General features: G+C 38.9%; 1 long non-coding RNA gene across 1 annotated transcript; it reads right to left on the bottom strand.

Moving 5' to 3' along the window:
* Nucleotides 1-7,785: 7,785 nt before the first annotated feature.
* Nucleotides 7,786-8,549, bottom strand: LOC144459344 (uncharacterized). The gene is made up of 2 exons (XR_013488323.1): nt 8,166-8,549; nt 7,786-8,079 (listed from the first exon to the last, which is right to left on the bottom strand). It is a non-coding gene; the product is annotated as an uncharacterized LOC144459344 (long non-coding RNA).
* Nucleotides 8,550-9,025: the final 476 nt, after the last annotated feature.

Below are 9,025 nucleotides of genomic sequence, written 5' to 3'. Positions count from 1 at the left end.
TTATTTATGGGCAAGTTTGAGGAAGATTTTATTTACAACAACAATCCTTTTTCAACATTCATTAAAACATATTGGAGATACATTGATGATTTATTTTTTGTATGGAGTGGTAATGCAGAGGATCTGAAGAAATTTCATGAATATTTGAACAGCAAAAAAGAATCTATTAAGTTTACACTTAATTTTGATTTGGAGAAGATTTCATTTCTAGATGTTCTGGTTAAGAAAAATGTCAATACAGCAGTTATCATCCACCCTCGCTTAAGAGGAGTTTGCCATACAGCCAAATTCTAAGGTATAAACGTATTTGTGATTCAGATGAAATCTTTGAGTCACAAGCCAAGGAGCTCTGTAAGAATTTTGTCTCTAGAGGTTATAACAACACTCTGGTTGAAAAAACCATGGATAAAGTTCGTCAGGTCCAGAGGAATGTCTTGTTAGAGCCGAAAGAAAAAGTTCATTCTAACTCGGTTTCAATGGTGTGCACATATAGCCCTATTTCCAAATCTATCTCAAAAAGGTTGTAAATAACTATTGGTATATTCTGAACACAGATCCCGATATCGAAAGAGCTTTTCAAGAGCCACCAAGATTCTTCTTTAAAAGACAGCCCAGTTTGAGCAACTATTTGGTGAGATCCGTTTTACCAAAAAAACTTTCTCATCATTTTTTGTCCAGTGTGCCAAATGGCAATTTTCCTTGTTTCAATTGTGTTCAATGCCCAAATCTGATCAGAGAAAATTATTTCTCACATCCTAAAACTGGTAAGATTGTGAAAGTCAAAGGTAGAATAACATGCAACACTAAATTTGTTGTATATTTATTGAAGTGTCCTTGCAATCTGTACTATGTTGGTAAAACAAAACGGGAACTAAAAACTAGAATCTGTGAACATAAATGTTCCAGCCGCAATCATGATTCTAAATCGGCAGTAGCCAGACATTTTAACAGCTACTACCACACCACAGCAGATCTCAGGTATATGGGCATTGAGGCAGTTAATATTCCACCTAGAGGTGGAGATCGGGATAAAATCCTTTTGCAAAAGGAATGTTTCTGGATTAATTTCCTTGACACTCTAGAGCCAAAGGGACTGAATGAGGAGTTGGTGCTTACTTGTTTTTTGTAAAAATGTTTTTTGTACAAATGTTCTGGACTAACAGGCCTACAGGTTAACAAGAAAACTGTATTAAAACAATGAGACATTTGCCTGTTCATTTTTTGTTAAAAAAAACTTTAAAAACCTTAAAAATGTTAAAAGCTTGGAATTCTTAGAAATTGATATGCATTTCATTGTTGAATAACTGTTTAAAAAAAATCACTATTGTGGTTACTTTTATGTACGTTTATGTTGATATAAGAAGGGATACATTGTTAGGTTCCTTTTTTTCTTTTTTCTTCTCTTGCCATTACCTGCAGCTGCTCTGTCCTTTTTGGCCCACTGTAGTTTTGAGTCTTTTTGACCCTCCGCAGCCACCGTAGTTCAGTTTGTTTTGTGTCTCATAAGGTAAGGAGGGTTTCCAAACACTGTACTAATGAAACCACTTTATTTAAGTCATTAATATAACTGTCTGTTATTTTATTAAACACGCCAGTCCCAAGAGTGGTTATGTTAAAGATGGGACAATTCCTGTAATTTTTATGTTGAAATGTGTTTATACTGATGCACTAACTGTGTGGAGCTAGTTGTGTTGTAGCTGGCTAATCAGTAACTGTAACAGAGGCAGTTTAGTTAGTTTAATTCAAGTGTTAATATGTGCCTTGGAAACTGAACACAGTTTGTTTTGTGTCTCGTAAGGCCAATAAATGATTTTATTTTGATATGATATAGAGACTAAACATCACATATCTTTATAACATTTATGAAATTTATAGAATACATATTAGAATTTACATTGTATTTATCATCATATAAATCATCAAATAACATTTATAGAATTGTAGATTGGTACTGTAATTCTGCCTCCCTATACCTCATAAAAATCAATTCCTTGTATTTTTTTTAAACTGGTTTATGGTTTTTCACACCACAGCCAAATTATTTACAAAAATCATACCAAAAAAGGGGAAAGAAAAAAGAAAACACATAAAATCAGGCAAAGAGGAGTGTGGGATGCTACACACACACGTGTGTGTGTGTGTGTGTGTGTGTGTGTGTGTGTGTGTCAGTCATAATAATACCCATATTTCTAGAGGCAGTGGCCGAGGAGGGGGAGTTGCAGCCATTTTTAACTCTAGTCCGTTAATCAGCCCTAAACCTAAACTAGATTATAATTCCTTTGAAAGTCTTGTTCTTAGTCTTAGTCTTTTACATCCGACCTGGAAAACCTTGCAGCCACTTTTATTTGTTATAGTGTACCATGCTCCTGGCCTGTATTCTGAAATTTGTATCTGAATGCTCAGAGTTTTCATCCAGTCTAGTTCTTAAATCAGACAAAGTTATTATTGTAGGTGATTTTAACATTCATGTTGACGTTAATAATGGCTCCCTGGCTACTGTGTTTATCTCATTATTAGATTCCATTGGCTTCAGTCAGAGTATACATAAACCCACTCACTGTTTTAGCCATACCCTCGATCTAGTTCTGACATATGGAATTGAAATTGATAACCTAATAGTCTTTCCACAGAGTCCCTCTCTATCAGATCATTATTTAACTTTTGATTTCTTTTTACTCTACTACACGCCACTCAGCAACAGTTACTATACTAGATGTTTATCAGATAGTGCTGTCACAAAATTTAAGGCAAAGATTCCATCGACATTGAATTTAATACCATGTCCTTCAGTAACAGAAGTTTCCTGTACCGACTTTAAACTCAGAATTGATCATCTTGTTGATAGCGCTGCAGGCTCGCTGCGAACAACACCCGACTCTGTAGCCCCTCTTAAAAAGAAGTTAACAAAGTAAAGAAAGTTCGCTCCTTGGTATAACTCTCAAACCCGTAAGTTAAAACAAATATCGCGAAAATTTGAAAGGAATGGCGATTAACCAAACCAAACAGAATCTCATTTAGTCTGGGAACAAAGTCTCAAAACACTTTCTTTAAGGTAGCTGTAATTAATCCTCTTCTAAAAAAAGCCCACCCTGGATCCAGAGGTGTTAGCCAACTATAGACCAATATCTAATCTTCCCTTTATGTCAAAGATCCTTGAGAAAGTAGTTGCAGACCAGCTGTGTGATTTTCTCCATGATAATAATTTATTTGAGGAATTTCAGTCAGGATTTAGAGTGCACCATAGCACTGAGACAGCACTAGTTAAAATTACAAATGATCTTCTGATAGCCTCAGACAAAGGACTCGTCTCTGTACTTGTTTTATTAGATCTTAGTGCAGCATTTGACACTACTGACCATCAAATTCTGCTACAGAGACTGGAACACTTAATTGGCCTAAAAGGTTCTGCACTAAGCTGGTTTGAATCTTATTTATCTGATTGTTCCGCAAGGTTCTGTGCTCGGACCAGTCCTATTTACTCTATATATGCCTCCCTTAGGTAACATCATTAGAAATCACTCTGTAAATTTCCATTGTTATGCCGATGATACACAATTGTATTTATCGATAAAGCCAGAAGAAACTGATCAATTAACTAAACTTCAAAAATGCCTTAAAGACATAAAAACCTGGATGAGCACTAATTTCCTTATGTTAAATTCAGACAAAACTGAAGTTATTGTTCTTGGCCCCAAACAACTCAGAGACTCTTTATCTGATGACATAGTTTCTCTAGATGGCATTGCTCTGGCCTCTAGCACTACCGTAAGAAACCTCGGAGTAACATTTGACCAAGATTTGTCTTTTAATTCCCATTTAAAACAAACAAACAAACATTATCTGCGTAATATTGCAAAAATTAGACCTATTCTGACCCGAAAAGATGCAGAAAAATTGGTCCACGCTTTTGTTACCTCTAGGCTGGATTACTATAATATCTATAATATGTAATACTAAATGTTTCAACTTAATGTTTCATTGTTGGTGCCAAGCAAAGTGTGATGCATTTTATGTAGGCTATTTAAAAAAAATCTATCCTGCATCATGTCTTTCATACACTAGAATACTTTGAAAAAGACTTAAAAAAAGACAAAAGTCTGACATGTCTTACATCTAAAGACGATATGTCATGAGTCAGAGAGTTTTTAGTCACAACTACACACACTTGCAAGGTCACTATTTGCAAATTGTTAGCTTCAAAAAGAAAAAAAGAATGGACAGATTGTTGCGGCCTTCAAAATCGCCAGGGAGCTAGCTAACCACTTTCCCCATTTCAAACAAGGCTACTTGAAAGCTAACATTAGCTAATGGAATGTTTGTAAAAGCCCACGAGCTCCATGTGCATTTCAGCTGAAGATTTCTAGCTTCACTCAAAGAAATGGTTACATGATGTGATTTTTGAAGCTAGCAGGCTTCAGCTTAAACATACAGTTAGCACACAGGCTAATAGCAAACATTCCAGTAGCTAACGTTAGCTTGCAAGTAGCCCCTACATTGGTTTGATAAGTACACTTATTGGGGATTTCATGGGCTGCAGCAATTTCTGTCAACTTCTTTCTTTCTCCTTATACGCTATCATTGCACAAATGTGAGGACATGTCAAAGAGGCACTTCTCTCCACTTAAAGCTATAGTTGGTAATGTTGGAGAGCTAGCAAGATTTGAAAGTGGCACCTCCTCTAAGCTCCACCACCCTCCTCCCCCTCCCGTCAGTGCTCCGTCCAAAGTCACGCCCCCACAAACTCGAACGCGCATCCTGCAGTACACCAACAGAGAAGCTAATGTTAGCATTGGGCTAATACGAGCTACAAAAGTAGCTAAGTTGGCTAACGTTAGATATTCCATGAAAATAACAAATCCTCCCGACGCAAAACAAATAATTACCTGTCCAACAGAAAGACAGCAACCTCTGCATCACTTTTCAGGCCCTTCAGCTCCCTCAGTTGTCTCCACCATTCAAAAGCTGCGATGCTGGTTGACTCTGGTTTGTCCTCTCGCTTCATCCAAAGCCTTTTTCGTCGCAGCCTTTTCTGCCTCCGACTTTCTTTAGCCTGTTTAGCGGGGTGAGCCGTTACAAGTAGTGCTGGAAGTGGTACTTTTGGCTGCATTTTCTCTGCCAATGCTTTACAGGTGATCTGTAGTTAATGTTCATGGTTTCTCCTCCATTTGACATGATTTCTCCTGTAAATCAGCATCATATCAGTTTGACCTGTCCCCTCAACTACAGGGGCGAAATAAACTGTGTTTGACTGTAAGGTTCATATTTTCAGAGGAAAATAAATACTAGACAACAGCTTTCATTAAGGCTCAGTCAGATACAGTCAGGGCTTCACATCTGATGTTATTTTAAGAATCCTCACATCCCACTGACCACAAGTCTCTGTGTTGCTAAATACTTCAATAATTAAAAAAGTCCAGTGTTAATATACAGTGGACTCTGTACAGTTTATGATGAATGTATTTAGTCTCTGACAACTAAACTTCACCATCAGTCACAACATGTTTTCTGTTCACAGAATAAACCTTCAAATCAGACAAATACAATCTTAATCTCTAAAATTCAACAAAAATGAAAAGTTTATCTAAAACGTTATCTTGTTGAGTCAACATCTAAACCAATCAGCTGTTAGATCAGGTGAGAGCCAGGCGCTGCAGTCGGTGGAGAGCAACTGCAGCGCCTGGCTCTAAAAACTGCGGCCACCTCGCTCTCGCGGTTTTATTGCCGTCCACTTTTGTAATACGTCAGAGCAAGTCGGGATGAAGTTGGACACAAAACTAACCGGCATGCATTGTGCGCCGATCGCTGGTGATCAAATCTGCGCAGGCCTGGCTCATCTCGAACGAACCTATTACGTATTGACTACTCTCAGGATGAAAGGACCATTTCACCCAGTGTAACAAAAAGTGTTTCTGAACAGGATTACCAACTATAGCTTTAACAACTCCACTTTCTCCCTCTTTTCCACAGTCCAAGAGAAATGTATATATATATATATATATATATATATATATATGTATATATACAGTACAGGCCAAAAGTTTGGACACACCTTCTCATTCAATGCGTTTTCTTTATTTTCATGACTATTTACATTGTAGATTCTCACTGAAGGCATCAAAACTATGAATGAACACATGTGGAGTTATGTACTTAACAAAAAAAGGTGAAATAACTGAAAACATGTTTTATATTTTAGTTTCTTCAAAATAGCCACCCTTTGCTCTGATTACTGCTTTGCACACTCTTGGCATTCTCTCCATGAGCTTCAAGAGGTAGTCACCTGAAATGGTTTTCCAACAGTCTTGAAGGAGTTCCCAGAGGTGTTTAGCACTTGTTGGCCCCTTTGCCTTCACTCTGCCATCTCGATTGGGTTCAGGTCCGGTGACTGTGGAGGCCAGGTCATCTGCCGCAGCACTCCATCACTCTCCTTCTTGGTCAAATAGCCCTTACACAGCCTGGAGGTGTGTTTGGGGTCATTGTCCTGTTGAAAAATAAATGATCGTCCAACTAAACGCAAACCGGATGGGATGGCATGTCGCTGCAGGATGCTGTGGTAGCCATGCTGGTTCAGTGTGCCTTCAATTTTGAATAAATCCCCAACAGTGTCACCAGCAAAACACCCCCACACCATCACACCTCCTCCTCCATGCTTCACAGTGGGAACCAGGCATGTGGAATCCATCCGTTCACCTTTTCTGCGTCTCACAAAGACACGGCGGTTGGAACCAAAGATCTCAAATTTGGACTCATCAGACCAAAGCACAGATTTCCACTGGTCTAATGTCCATTCCTTGTGTTTCTTGGCCCAAACAAATCTCTTCTGCTTGTTGCCTCTCCTTAGCAGTGGTTTCCTAGCAGCTATTTGACCATGAAGGCCTGATTCGCGCAGTCTCCTCTTAACAGTTGTTCTAGAGATGGGTCTGCTGCTAGAACTCTGTGTGGCATTCATCTGGTCTCTGACCTGAGCTGCTGTTAACTTGCGATTTCTGAGGCTGGTGACTCGGATGAACTTATCCTCAGAAGCAGAGGTGACTCTTGGTCTTCCTTTCCTGGGTCGGTCCTCATGTGTGCCAGTTTCGTTGTAGCGCTTGATGGTTTTTGCGACTCCACTTGGGGACACATTTAAAGTTTTTGCAGTTTTCCGGACTGACTGACCTTCATTTCTTAAAGTAATGATGGCCACTGGTTTTTCTTTAGTTAGCTGATTGGTTCTTGCCATAATATGAATTTTAACAGTTGTCCAATTAACCTGACTTCTGCACAACACAACTGATGGTCCCAACCCCATTGATAAAGCAAGAAATTCCACTAATTAACCCTGATAAGGCACACCTGTGAAGTGGAAACCATTTCAGGTGACTACCTCTTGAAGCTCATGGAGAGAATGCCAAGAGTGTGCAAAGCAGTAATCAGAGCAAAGGGTGGCTATTTTGAAGAAACTAGAATATAAAACATGTTTTCAGTTATTTCACCTTTTTTTGTTAAGTACATAACTCCACATGTGTTCATTCATAGTTTTGATGCCTTCAGTGAGAATCTACAATGTAAATAGTCATGAAAATAAAGAAAATGCATTGAATGAGAAGGTGTGTCCAAACTTTTGGCCTGTACTGTATATATATATATATATTTAAGCAATATCACACGAGAGGGAGTGATGTTATATTCGTATATCGTCGCGGAGTATAACATCACGAGCTTGAGTGTGATATTGCTTTGATACAACAGTTCAACAGTTAAATAAGCAAGGCTGATTACGAAATGTTGAAAAATGAGGACGAAATAGATAATTTAAGCATTTTATTTGTCTTCCGCCAACAAAAATAGTTCCCTCAGGACTCCGCTGTCACCGTTGCTATATAACGCAGACATGGTGCGCCAGGCACTTACTCTTTATACACATTTATCTGCACATTTCCATTAATTGTGCAGCCGGTGAAATAAGTCTCTGGTGACTGCATGGTGGACTGTCGCTTCACAGGCACAGCCGACTCTGCCTTCTGATCTGACAGTATGTTGCTCCATCGTTTCCTGCTCTCCATGGATGGCTTCCAGTAGCTTTTTAACAAGCTCTCAGACCTGCAAGACAAAAGGTATATTTTAGGGCCCGACTCCTAATTAGAAGACTAACTGTACACATAGGCTACGTTAAAACAACATCATACCTGTGCCCACTCACTGTCATGATCTCCCTAGCTTCAAGACCCACATCTGACAGCTTCTGTATGGCAGTCGCCCTGAGGCTGTGATTGGTGTAGATAGCTGTTGTCCCCGCCTCTTTACACATCTTCGGCAGCATCTGTGCGAGTGAGTTTATTCCCAGTGGAGCTTTAGTGTACCAGATATTGTCTGTGAGCTGCTGTCATCCTGGGCTTCAGATAAAGGGCATTTGCATCTGGTGGAAGTTTGTTTAAATACTTTTCCAGGGATGCAACGCAACTGTTGACCTAACTGACACTAACCGTCAGTTTTGATTTGATTGTTGATTGCAATCAGCTGTGAGGCAGAGTGATACATACACAGTGAAATAACCGTGATGTTGTACTCCAATATGGTCACGGTTTTACTGTCTCTCGACCAATCAGATTGCAGGGCCGGAACTAACTGTTGTATAAATATATATATATATATACATATACATATATACAAACATGTTACACCTACATGTGACTGTTGACCATCTCATGCAAATATGCAAGGAGCTGTTGCAAGTGTGATCAACTGAGGACAAATCAGGTGCTAAATGGCTGAGCCCAGCAAGCCAAGCTTGTGGCCAATTAGCCTGATTACATCATGGTTAGGGAAACCTATATAAAGTTGTGCGAAACTTACAACAGTGTAGGGAGTAGGGAGACATTTAGGAAGACAGAAAAAAACAGAAGAAACATAGATCCAAAACTTGTCAAAGAAATTATGGATTACAAAGTCCATAATTCCTTTCCTGGTGGATTAACAAAGCACCAGCAGTATACTATCAAAAGAAGAGCTTCTACCTTTGCGCTCAAGGGTAAGTAATGTTATATGC

Source organism: Epinephelus lanceolatus, chromosome 2 (genome assembly GCF_041903045.1).
Source record: "Epinephelus lanceolatus isolate andai-2023 chromosome 2, ASM4190304v1, whole genome shotgun sequence".
Taxonomy (NCBI): Eukaryota; Metazoa; Chordata; class Actinopteri; order Perciformes; family Serranidae; genus Epinephelus; species Epinephelus lanceolatus.
The sequence above is the reverse complement of the archived record's forward strand: the minus strand, read 5'-3'. Positions and strand labels throughout refer to the sequence as shown.